Below are 13,678 nucleotides of genomic sequence, written 5' to 3' on the forward strand. Positions count from 1 at the left end.
AGTACTTGTCATGTGATTTTTCCCACTGAAAAATATAGTTTCCCACTAACATTATTCAGTCTTAACTCGTCTTTGATGTCATGTCTTTCTGAGTAATGAAACCTATTGGTTGAAATAAGGCTGTGACAAGGCACAGGAATGTAGCCAACAGAAAAGTCGTTAGCCATGGCTTGCACAGAGTTCTACAGCCTTGATGAATCTTCCGTTTTTAGAGTATAGTTTTTAGGCGTATGGGTCCCAAAATACTCTTGTTATGCCCCATCACTGGTACAATTTGGGAATGCTGGTATTAATCAAATTCACAAGAAGCTGATTATAGCCTAACTTTTATAAATATGAGTAATTTCTAAGTCATTGTGATCAATTATCTTCTTTTGTAGTGAGATCTGCACTTGAAGCTGCTGTTTTATAGGCAAAAGTTAGCTGATGGGCAAGGAAACAGTTGAGGGAGAGAGTTGCTTGTGTAATTGAGATGTTTAACAGCATCGAGCTAATTCCACAGTAGAGCCCAGAACTTCAGGCTGTGTGCCGGACACACCTACCTGTCAGTACTGAGTCAGTGCCAGAGTTTGCTCTAGACTCTTTAATTTTAGTAAATGTGTTCGTGTTGATTTCATCCTTCAGATTACTTCATCTGTTATTTTTAGCCCAAGGGACATTCACTTTTTAAAATTATTTTTAATTTTGACATAATTTCAGACAAAGAAAAGTTGCAAGAATAGTACTGGAAAGAATTGCTGGATACCCTTTATTCAGATTTGTCAAATGTGAAAGCTTACCTCGTTCGTTTTTTTTCTCTATTTTCTCCTGAACCATTTAAGAGTAACCCTAAATATTTCAGTGTTTCCTCCCCCATCCCAAAGAATTATTACATAACCACAGTGCGTTGATCAAAATCAGGAAATTAACACTGACACAATATTGTTACCTAATTGAGGACCATATTGAGATTTGTCAGTTGTCCCATTTATAAAGTCCTTTATAGAAAAAAATAAATGTTAAGATTGTGCATTGCATTGTGTTCTCATATCTCTTTAGATTTCTTTTATTTGGACCAGTTTCTGAGTTTTTATGTTTTATGTAATTGACATTTTTGAAGAGTCCAAATCATTTATTTTGTAGAATGACCTCAATTTGGATTTGTCTAATGATTTTAGGATTTTTGTTTCCTCATGATTTCTCATGGGGTAGTCCCTTTTAGCAGGACTACTTGAGAAGTAATGCCAGGTTGTCAATGCGTTGTATGAGGAGACGTGCTATCACTTAGTCCAGATGTTTGCAGACTTCCTTATTGGTTTTCTGTTTTAAGGAATTAAAAGATTTAATCCTTTACAATTCTTATTTTCACTTAATTTTTAAAAATTCATTTTTAACTTACAGACAGTGAAATTTACTTTTTGTTTACAGTTTTCTACTTTTTAACACTTACAGATTCATGTAATCACCACCACAATCAAAATATAGAGCAATTCTGCTAGTCCCTCCAACAGCCTAGAAAATGTTGCTATCCCTGTTTACAAACCCTTCTGCCTCGTTAAACCCTGATAGCTTCTGATCTATTCTCTGATCTTATGATTTGCTTTTTCCAAAATATGTATATTAAATCATATAGTATGTAGCCTTTGAGTCTGTTTTTTTTCACTTAACACAGTGTACTTGAGATTCATCCAAGGTGCTGTATATATCAAGAGTTTGTTTCTTTTTATTTTGAGTAATACTGTATTGTATGGGGTGTACCACAGTTTTTCCATTCCCGTCATTGAGGCACATTTGAATTTCTAGGTTTTGGTGATTCGGAGTAAAGCTGCTATGAACATTTCTGTATAGGTTTTTATTTTTTACTTGTGTAAATAAAAAACTTTACTTGTTGAATCCTATAGTAAGTGTATGTATACACATTTAACTTTACAAGAATCTGCCAAACTGTTTTCCAAAGTGGTTTGTGCCGTTTTGCTTCTCACCAGCAGTGTGTGATCATTTTAGTTACTCTACATCCTCACTACTATTCGATGTCACTTTTTTTAAGCCATCCTAATAAGTGTATTTTGTTGTCTTTTTGTGGTTTTAATTTGTATTTTCCTAGTGGCTGATTATGTTGAGCATATTTTCATGTCATCTGCATGTCTTATTTGTTATCTGTATGTCTTCATTAGTAGAACGGCTGTCCAAGTCTTTTGTCTGCTTATTAAAATTAGGTAGTTTTCTTATTGAGTTACTTTTTTATTTTGATCTCACATTGTCCCAGAATTGGTCGGTGGTTATCCTGTCAGTCTGGCTCCTCTGTCCTTTTGATAAGTGCTTGTCCATACATTCAGTCTTGTTCATGGATGCTGGTATTTTAATGTAACTCTTTGGGCAGGGTTTGGATTTCCCTGGTTCAGGCCCCATGTGCAGTCTGTTCTTGGCTTATTTTCATGATAGGGATCAGTTTACCTAAAATAGACCAATTTACTTAAAAATAGGCCAGCCTCAGTTGACTCATCCTGTGAATTAAGGAGTCATGAAATGGCATCATAAAAGACACATATGTAGGCTATTCATCGCAGTTTATCAGTCTGTCACATGTCGAAATTTGAGCAGTGAAGCAGGGAGCCTTGATGAAGGCAAGAAATCAGTCTGAAGATCTCTTTGAACTTTAAAATAGTGTAAGGAGAATATTCCATTTTATTTCTTTGACTGAATACATTTTGAAAGAACTGCCTTATTGCCTAGGGAAGAGGCATGATTCCGGATGCCATCTGGTAAAACAAGATCTCTAGTATTTAATAAAAGTTATTAAGAGTAGGTTTGGCAGCTGCTTTGTTTTGTAGAAGCGTATATGTATTGTTTTATCTGCTGGAGGTTTAGTTTTATTGGTGTTAGCATTGCAGTGGTGTCACAGTTTTCTTCTGACACAGTTTCACTAAGTTACGGATATTTATAACCCACTTCATAGCATTGTTGTGAAGTACTTTAAGATAATATATGTACTAGCACCAGTAGTGTAATTCAGGGAAGTTGTGCTATATAGAAATAAAAGCATATTTTTGAGTCACCTTACCTGCCTCTTGTTAGATACGTGACTTAAACTTTCTGAACCTCTCTCCTCATCTTTTAAAAAGGAGTCATACTGTTTACTACACAGAGTATTAGTAAAATTCTCAAGCACAGTCAGTATACAAATTGTAATTATTCAATAAATAATACTGCTTTTAAAATTTATAAGCAGTTTTAGTGTTTCGTATTTAGGTTGCGAAAAAACAAATCTTGTATGCATTCACTTAGAGCAGCATAGAGCTTTTTCTAGAAAATGAATGGCACAGAGAACTGTAAAGACAGAATCCTGAATTACCCATATTCTCACTCTAGGGCGATTATAACAGTTAACATTTTAGAATTTTTTCTTTTTTAATGGACTTTATTTTTTAATAGGTTTAGATCTTCAGAAAAATTGAAAAGATATTAATAGTAGAGTTCCCACATATGCCACACCAAACTTCCAGTATTACTAACATTTTACATCAGTATGATATATTTGTTATACTTAAAGAGCCAATATTGATATATTATTACTAACTAAAGTCCATAGTGTATTTAGATTTCCTTAGTTCATATCTAATGTTCTTTTTCTTTTCTAGGATACCCCATTACAATTAATTGTCATGTTTCCTTAGGCTCCTCTTGGCAGTGGCAATTCCTCCAACTTTCCTTGTTTTTGATAATCACAGTTTTGAGGTGTACTGGTCAGGTATTTTGTAGGATGTCCCAGTATTGGAATTTGATGTTTTTCTCATAAGACTGGGGTTATGGGTTATTGGGAGGAAGACCACAGGCAAAGTGCCGTTTTCATGACATATCAAGGGCACATACTGTCAACATGATTTATCACCGTTGGCTTTGATCACCTGAGTGTGAGGTAGTGTTTATCAGTTTTCTCCACTGTAAGGTTACTCCCCCCCCCCCATCCATACTGTACTCTGGAAGGAAGTCACAGCCCACACCTAAGAAGTAGTGATCATGCTGCCCCTACTTGAGGGTGGGATATTTACATAAATTACTTGGAATTCTTCTGTATGGGTGATTTGCCTCATTTACTAATTTGTTCAACCTTTTATAGCAATATGGACTCATGCATACTTTATACTTTGGGTTATTATCTAATGCTACTTTATTTTATTGTTTGAATTGTTCTACCTTTGGCCATTTGAAGCTTTTGGTTGGTTTCTTGTGCTCCTTTGCCATAACCACATCGGGGTTGTGTGTTTGTGCATTGATTTCATTCATCCCTCCATCCCTCCCTCCCTCCCCACAAAAGGGTCAACTTTTTTTTTTTAACTGTTATTGCTGATACTAGCAAAAGGGAAGAGGATATTAGGTAAGGAAAAAGAAGAGGGGTCCTCATTTTATGCGAGGTTATTACTAGGGAGAAGGCAGCTAACAGAGGACTAGCAATTTTCAGTCTGACAGTCCAGAGAGACTTGTGTTAGGAAATTAAAAGCAGATTTTTCCATTAGGAGTATTCAGAGCTGGGAATGTTCACTATGCTCCTTTGCTGTCAGTTACTTGGGAGTAAACTGAAGCTCAGGAGTTGGGTGAAGGCTTACTGGTTTGGGGAATGGAATCACCTAACAGCCCCTAGCTTTGCACTGTGACCTAATGCAGTGATGATAACGTGGCCAGTGTACTATACTCCCCACCTCATTCTGATTTGAGAATTTTCCAGTGCAAGCTAGAATAATAGAAATGTGTTTTTTAAAGAGAATTTTTAAAATTGTGATACGCCTTGTAATACTTCTTTTAGTTATTTAAAAAAATAGTTTGTGATGCAAAACAATCTAATGTGTTACAGGTCTGATAATGTCTTTATCTGATCTGGTGCTCCCTGCTGACTAAACCTTGGGAAGCTTAGCATCAGGCTGTATATAGTATGACGTATGGAACCGCATATAATTTTAGCCCAAGCACGTGAATGAATCTTCCAAGAAGGAAGGGAGGCCGGTCATGTCCTTTGTAGTATAATTGTTTTTCATATTTTCCTATATCTAAAGCATGAAGATACAAAATAAATGTTTACTTAAAAGGCCCACAGGCATTATTTAGCTATGTTTACCATACAGTCAAATTTCTTTTATATGGCATCATGTGGAAATACAATTTTACTATATCGTGTGCTTGTGAAAGGAAGTATAGAATATAGTTAAGTGCATAGGCTTAGGAGCCGGATGTACTGGGTTCAAGTCTCAGCTGTGACCCTCAGGCAAGTACTTCTCTGACTCAATTTCACCTGTAAAATGGGAATTCGGTTGTTTAAAATTGTGGGGTCCTAGTATGAGGTTAATAGAAAAGCAGTTATTTTTCAGATGGTCTATATTTTCTATTGATACAAAGTAGCTAGAAGTGTAAAAAGGAAGACACATGGGACCGGAGCGATAAAAAGGAAGGTGAAGGGTGACCTCTAAGATCGGAGGCTGCAGATGCTACAGCCCTTGAGTCAACGTGCTGCTGAACGGCAGGCCTGGGTCTGCCGAGGAGATGTCACCTAAGCAGAGGGGGCTGCCCCTGCCCCAGCTGCTCATCTGGAGCCACTCCATTCCTCTGGCAGCAACTGTCCCATGCAGGGAGTCAGAGCCCTTCTGGTCTTCAGCTTCCTCTGTGTCCTTTAGTGCTTAACAGGAAGCCACCTGGCAAGACAGCTTAAATATAGTTGGTGTCTCCCAGCCCCACATGTTCAGAGAAGCACATAGAAGAGCAGGTGGGGTGAAAACGCGGAAGTAACTGTGCAAAGCCTTCCTGCATATGCATGTGTCTTCTATACTCAGTAACTGGCTGACTAGGAAGGCGAACTCACAGGGGCTTGCGCACAGCAGTGGAGGGAGGCATCTGTTTTACTTCTTGTTTTTAATGCCTTTAGATTTACCAAATTGAATTGATTATATTGATTTCATGGCATATTGATTTGTGGCCCATGCAAATCATCATGCCCGTTCTTTCCTCCCATCGTCACCCCTGCCAACACAATACTGCACTGAACATCCTCATCCCTGTTTTACTGATCTGTTGAGAGTTTCTAGGATATATACCCAGTGTGGTAGGCAGCCTCTAAAATGGCTCCCAGTGTCCCCTGCCTTCTGATATTCATGTCCTTTTGTAAAAAAGTATAATTGACATGCAACATTATGTTTGTTTCAAGTATACACATAATGATTCACATTTGTATACATTGCAAAATGGTCACAGTAAGTCTAGTTACCATCTGCATTACCTTGCTTAATCTCCCTTTAATGTGGGTTGGACGTACTGATTCCCTTCTAATGAATAGAATGTGGCAAATGTGATGAGATCTCCCGTCTGAGATAGTTCACCAAAGGTTTGTGGCTTCTGTCTTACTTGCTGTTTCTTGTTCTTTTCTGGCAGAAGCAAAGGGGTGTGTTGTGAACTGCTCTATGGAGGTCCATGTGGCAGGGAACTTGCTCTCTGACCGAAAGCCAGTCAGGTCCTCAGTCCTGCGAGCAGCTATGTAAGCGTGGCAGGGATGCTTTCCCATTTAGCCTTGAGGTCACTGCAACCCCAGCTGACCCTTGATTGCAGTTTTCTCAGAGACCCTGATTCATAGGCACCCAGCTAAACCACATTTGGATTCTCAACTGACACAAACTTTGAGATAATAAATGTTTGTCATTTTAAGTCTCCAAATCTTGGGATAATTTGTTGCATAGCCATAGGTAACACACCCAAGAACGTGATTATTGGGTTGTAGGATATTTGCATCCACACTTAACTAAGTACTGCTAGATTTCTTTCCTATCAGCAATACTTAAGGCTTAGCTTCCCCATGCTGTCACTAGCAGTTGCTAATATCAGACTTTTTAAATAATGTTTTACCAACCTGCCAGGTGTAAAGTGATACCTCACTTGAATTACTTGATGACATGCTGGGTATCCTTTCATATCCTTTTTTGGTCAGTGCTGCTTCATGTTCTTTACTCTTTCTTGTTTTTTTTCTGTCTAGTATTGATTTGAAATGTCTTATATAGGCCCTTGTTGGTTTCAGACATTGCAAATATCTTCACTCATTTTGTTACTCGTTAAATTGCCAAATAATGTCCTTCATCAAACAAAAATATTTAACTTTGATGTAGTTATAACCATAAACGCTTTCTCCCTTAAGTTTGTTCTTTGGATCTTGTTCACTCAGGACCACTGGTATCTATAGTTTAGATTTTTCAAATGAATAAAACTCTTCTCTAAAAATGGTTGGATAATTGATTTGGGTTTAAAAATACGGACAAATGCTGTGCTCTCTTGTTGCCCACTTCATCTGAATTTGCTTTGCAACACTACTGTCAAGTGCTTATTCTACCTGTAATGGAACAACCCATTCACAAATTTGGATGAAGATGAGGTGTGGCCATGTGGTAAGTGAGCTGAGTTAGGTTGATAGAACCTAGTAGGAGTGAACTGATTCATTGGTCCCCAAGTTACAGAAACTATACAATAAAGTATGTTGCAAAGTAATAAAAATACTATTTTCTACTTTAAAAAAAAAAGAAGATAAAGCCCCCAATTTTTTTAAACAATAATTTTAGCTTTAGTTAACAATGTCCACCAGATGGCACCAATGCATGAAAAGTACAACTGAAAAGTCTTTATAATTAAGCTCCGGACCTCACCTGTTTTACATATAAACACAAAGTAGTGATTTTATAATCGTAGACACTGTCTTAGGAATACAATGACCATGTAAATCAAGGGAAGATTGTAGTATTTTGTTTTGTTTAGAGCTTTGCAAAGAATTTTCACTCTCAGAAAAGCAAGCCATGAGCACATGCCATTGGTTGTATCTGAGTTGCTGATACAGCACAACTGTGGAGACTGAAGCTGTCATATTCGCCATGATTCTCCATATAGATGCAAGCGTCTGACTACTTACGTCTTTGGTTTAGTCATTCTCAAGCATTTACATACGAAAATCCTATTATGGTGGCATTGGTCTTTTTGTACATTGTGTTTGTGTAGGACATATCTGAATTTGTTTTAGGAGGGTAAAGGAGGTGTTACAGAGATATGTGTTTGCAACAAGGGCACAATGTATGTGACAGGGTTGGGAACCACTATCCAAAGTAGAGAATCTGGAGAATTTTCTTAACCCAGCCTTTCCTGAATTAATATGATAATAGAAAATTTTGTGTAACATCTGTTAACTTTAGGGAAAGCTATACTAATGCAAACCTTGTTATTAATGAAACTTTATATGGTACTTTACATTTCTCAAAATGTTCCACATGCCTTAATTTTTTTATGAGGTACATAGCACAGGTATTCGCGTTCTGTAGATGAAACAGAACCAGAAAGAATTCAGGTGACTCATTCCTAGGTCACTCAGAGGTCTGTGGCAGAGCCACAGATGAGAGGCCTGACTCCCTTTCTCCTACATCTCCTGGCTCTGAAAGTTTGCCAGTCCTAGCAGACTACTGGCCGCTCCGCCATGCTTCTGTAGCCGGGAAGTAGGCAGACAAGAGGTCAAACCCTGCACTGAGACAGCTGAAGCATTCTACAGTAAGAGGCTGAGTCCAGTCTGAAGCGCACCAGGTTCTTATTTCCCGATTCCTACTTGCTGCTTGCCTTTCAAGGTCATCACCTTTCGTGTATCTCTAGATCAAAACGGTGGTCATAGGAAGGGAGCGAAAGTGAAACTGCGGCTCACTGGTTAAAACCACCAGATAGAATGTGGAATTTGTGATTTAGCATTGCTTTGTATTACTTTGTTTTCCATTATCTTCTGTTCTTCCTGGGGCTTTAGTTGGTATTTGCATAACCAATTCTAGTTGAGATCACAGGCCTCTTATAGGATGTCTTTATTCTTAAAGGGAAATAATAATGGCTGATAGTGCTTAGTACATACCAGGCATCATTTTAAGTGCCTTATGTACGTACATTAACTCATGTAATATTTATTTATAAAAAACGTAATGAGGTGGGTAATAGTATTATTTCCATTCAGATGAGGGAACTGAGGCCAAAGAGGGTTAAATCGCTTAATAAAGGCTGCACAGCTAGTCAACGGTAGAGAAGTGTTCAGTACTTTGCCCCAGGTCTTACACCTAGTAAGTGGCTGAACTGAGATTTGAACTTGGGAAGTCTGGCATCAGAGAAAAGCCTATAGATTACCAAAGAGGAACAGACTGGGGTATACTCAGAACATGATAGCAGAGTCTCGTGGTTTTCTTTTTGGATGAGTGTTGTGAGAAAATTATTGAAGACATAACCAAGTTGGAGCTTTGTTTTTTTGAAATCTACAAGGTGTCTTAGTATAAGAGGTCTTAGAAATAACTTCCTTTAAGTCTCTTCATTCAGGTTTCATAGTCTCTTGAATTCTAGCCATAAAGTATCAGACCTTTGAGTTTTCCTCTGGCTCAACTGTTAGAAAGATACAGTATTCTTAAAAGACAAACGTATTAACTAATTGACACACAAGTATCAGTGACCTAGTAGTTTTGAGCGAAGCTCCAAAGAGGTGAAGCGAGAGCCTCCTGGCCAGCTAACTTCTTTCTTTCCTTCCCCATTCCTTCCTCTGCCCTTCTTTGGCTTTTCTTATAGCTGCAATCCAAGTGATAGCAGCAAATAACAATAAAAAATAGATTTAAAAAGAGGAGCAGGACATTTTTAGTGGATGCTTGTTGCCAAGTTTCATTAAGCTCTTTTGCTGGGTTTGCCATTTGTCTCTTTGTGATTTTAGTGTAAATTTATTACCCATCCAACATGTGGGCCATTGCTTCTCTTCAAGCTTGTGCTAATTAATAAGAGACCAGAGCTGGAACTCGGACAAGGCGAAGCTACAGGTGGAACACTGGGCGAGAAAGGGGACGCAGATCCTGTCCTGAGATGGTGGTGACCAGAGGTGAGGAGGTGTGGGGCCACCCAGGAAGGGCCGGAGCCCGGCGGGCGTGTACCAAGGGCGTGCCTGCTTGCTCAGGGTTGGGCACTGGGCACTTGCCGTACGACGGTAAACAGGTTGAGCACCTCACTGGCATCCTTCCTGGTTCCTGACTTCTGATTTTAGAATAAGGCAATATGTGGGATTTCTTTTTTTTTATTTTATTAAATTTATTGGGTGACAATTGTTAGTAAAATTACATAGATTTCAGGTGTACAATTCTGTATTATATCATCTATAAATCCCATTGTGTGTTCATCACTCAGAGTCAGTTCTCCTTCCATCACCATATATTTGATATGGGATTTCTTTAAAGTCTCAGTTGTGATGAATTGTTCCTCAGAACTCCTTAACAGCATTTCTTATCTACCCTTCACCTACAATTATCCAAATTGTGATTTAGACATGTACAAGCCTGGTACAAAGTTAGTGTGTTTTTACATTCCTCTTACTACATGCATCATAAAGAAAAGAAATATTGGGATGATTTGTTTCAACTGCTACCAGAAAACATTTCCATAAAGTTAGTAGTAGGTGTTAAGAAGCTTTGAATGCTGAACAGCCAGCTACAGGAATTTGTCACCAGAGATACACAGATGGAAAGCACCTGACATGAAATCTGGAAGTGGCTTAATTAAATGAGTGGATGGGTCACAGTGGTTTTCCAGTGGCCACATCGGACCAGGGTACGGAAACCATGGGTTTGGGAATCAGCCTTCTAGAAGGGGCTTGACTCCTGCTTTGCTGTGAAGCCTGAGGAGGGGCAGTTACCCTCTCTGTTAATGTCTTCCCGCCTACCTCACCGGGAATTATGTGCATCATAAACAATGATGAATGGGAAAGTTTAAAATACTGTCGTTACTCGTTAGTTCTAGTTCATAATGTGAATAATTTAAATAAGGCTCGTTTTCCCTTAGCAGTTGGATTTTTGCTGTTATTATAGTATGCTATTGATAATACTTATTTAATGAACAGAAACCTTGTGAATTTGTCCACACACAGCAAGTGGCGGCTGCAGCTGGAGCCCTGATGAAGTTCAAGAGGACATGACTCATTCATAGTCTGAGGTGCTTCTGTGGGGCCTTCAGCTCACCTGCATTCAGTGCTACTTGGGGTTTCACTTCCTCTTTGATTTTTATGTAACTAGCTTCTTGCTCAGTGGACTTGCTATTTTCTAAATAGTCAAGAGAGACAAATTTCTGATGGTAATACATCCCCACAGCGTCCTTAGTGGTCACGGACTTTGTTTTCACATGGACTTCTATATCTGGGTCCCAGCCTATATCCATAGGTTGTATAGGTAGCTGTAGGTAAGGGGGTGTCCCCTCGTTTATATCTGCACCCATATGTGTGGAGCATCCTGGGTCTCCAGGGAGCCTCTGCTCTCTAGTGGCCTCAGGAGCTGGGGCAAACGCCACAGGAGGTGCCTGGGGTGACCACAGAGAGCCAGCCATTCCCTAAAGGCTCAGATGGTTCCAAGCCTTCTCTGAGGCACCATGCTTGTCCATCTTGGTTCTGACCCACTTAGGCAGACTTAGATTCCCAGGGCCTGCTCAGAACAGCCCAGAAACGCCCTAAAGGAACCTTAGAACAAATCAGTGTGCTGCGGCATCTTCCTGGCTGAGCTTCGTGGACCATTGGCCTACCTTGGGGGAGAACTGCTGTTGTCATAGCCTTCTGCTCCCAACATACGTCTGCACATTCTCCTGGGACCTCTCCAGGGTGCCCTGGACCCTCTGTGATGGATGCTTTCAGCAATTAGGTCTGCTGCCAGGGACAGCAGCAGGCCTGAACCTCACTCTGCGTTAAGGCTGGGGACGTTCCTCACAGAGTCCTGTGTGGGCACTTTCACTCTCATCATTGTAAGTTCCCTTGAAATACTGCTTCCTATTTCAGAGCCCAGCTCAAATGTCACCCTTTCCCCATCTAGGATCCAAACTCGAACAGACTACATAAAGTGCTATCTGTGTGCCCATAGTACTTTTCCATACCTCTAGGGAAACTCTTCACACACAAGCATCTAAAGTGTGTCTGTGCTTGAAGGGAGTTGTAAACTTCTTGAGTCTAATAACTACGTGGAACTCATTTCATCTATTTATATATTTGCAAGGCCTCACACCATAACTGGGGCAAGACGTGTTTAATGACTTAAATTTCTTTAAAGGATAGTAAGATGGAGATCAAAGACAATACCACTCTTTCCCTAATTATTTTAACAAATTTATTGAGAACCTGCTAATATGTTAGATACTGACATGCTCTGAAGAGGCATTTATGAATACGACACACTTCGTTCTTATCTCAGGGAGTTTGTAGTCTTCTGCACTTTCATGTCTCAGTCTCTCAATTCATTTCTGCTGCCCCTGACAAATTGGTTGTTGCTGCTGGTGGTGGGGAGGTAAGCCAGACCCCTCTTTCTTGCTCACCCAGTATATGGAAAGGTTTTGCTGCTGGTGGTAGAAGCAGCAGACAGGATGGCAGAGCTGTGCCCTTCTCCTGCCTGTACTTGTCATCATTGTAGCATGTCCAATTATTACTTAATGTTGCCCATCTCTCCTCAAGGGGAACTAGGTGAGCTCAGTGGCAGTCTTGCGTGGCTGGCTAATGACAGGTCGGGTCCTGGGAACCTAGGCTTATCTCCTGGTGTAAATGCCAGCATGGATAGAACCAGGGAGTAAGGAGGGGATCAAATCGGAGAAGCCAAGTCCATTTCAGATCCAAAGGGCAAGAATGGGATGGACAATGGGTAACAAATTTGCAAGTTTAGAGGCAATATTGGACAGGGAGGAAGTTGGGAGTTGTAGGAATGGAGCTGGAGATTAAGAATTAAGTGGTTGATGGATCCAAGAGTTTGTGGTAAACAGAACTGGGTTGTCCAGAATTTTCTGTTCTTGAATTTCTCAATTTGCTGAAAGATACAGGGCTGGGCTGTTTGGGGAGTGATGTCACGCTTATGGATGAATGAGGTGTCCCTCGTTTGTGTCCCTCCCCTAAAACAACAGTTGGGCACGTTTGCCTGTGGGAGCTGTGTGATCCAGCACCACAGCCGAGGGATCCGGGGAGAGCCTCGCCCGCCCTGCAGCAGATAACAGTCCTATGAACCCTGGTCCCTGCTGGGGGCCCTCAACGGCCCTGGAACTGGCTGCAGCCCCTCTTGGCTGCCGTCCAGGAGTTCCTGAAAAACCTTGTCTTAGACAATGACCTATGAACAAGGGAGCCTTTGTGGAAGCACAAGTTTCCAAAGGGGAAGTTCCAACAGACCACCGAAACCAACAAAAATATGAGTGTGGATGCATTGGAGTGGGAAAGAGGAACAGTTTGGCTTCTCCCTCATCACACCTCCCTCAGGGTGCTACGGCTTAGCACCAACAGAGATCTTCTCAGCCTGTGATTTTCCCCAGGGGGGAAAAGGAGAGGGTGTGAGGGAGCCCCTGGCTTTCCCAGCGGCAGGAGCACTGCCAGCAGGCTGGTTTCTCTCTCACCTCATCAGGAGCATGGAGTCAATAGCTGCACGACTGCGGGACAGAAGAGGCTGTGAGAGCAGAAAGATCTGAAATAAACTAACTTTGCACCTCTGGAACTAGAAAAAAGAGGAACAAGCTAAGCCCAAAGTTAGAAGAAGGAAGGAAATAATAAAGATCAGAGCAGAAATACGTGAAATAGAGATGAGAAAAACAATAGAAAAGATCAATGAAACCAAGAGCAGGTTTTTTGCAAAGATTAGTGATGCACTTCCGAGGTGTTCACCAACTAACGCAACTGTGG

This window comes from Rhinolophus sinicus, linkage group LG01 (genome assembly GCF_036562045.2).
Source record: "Rhinolophus sinicus isolate RSC01 linkage group LG01, ASM3656204v1, whole genome shotgun sequence".
In the NCBI taxonomy this organism is placed as follows: domain Eukaryota; kingdom Metazoa; phylum Chordata; class Mammalia; order Chiroptera; family Rhinolophidae; genus Rhinolophus; species Rhinolophus sinicus.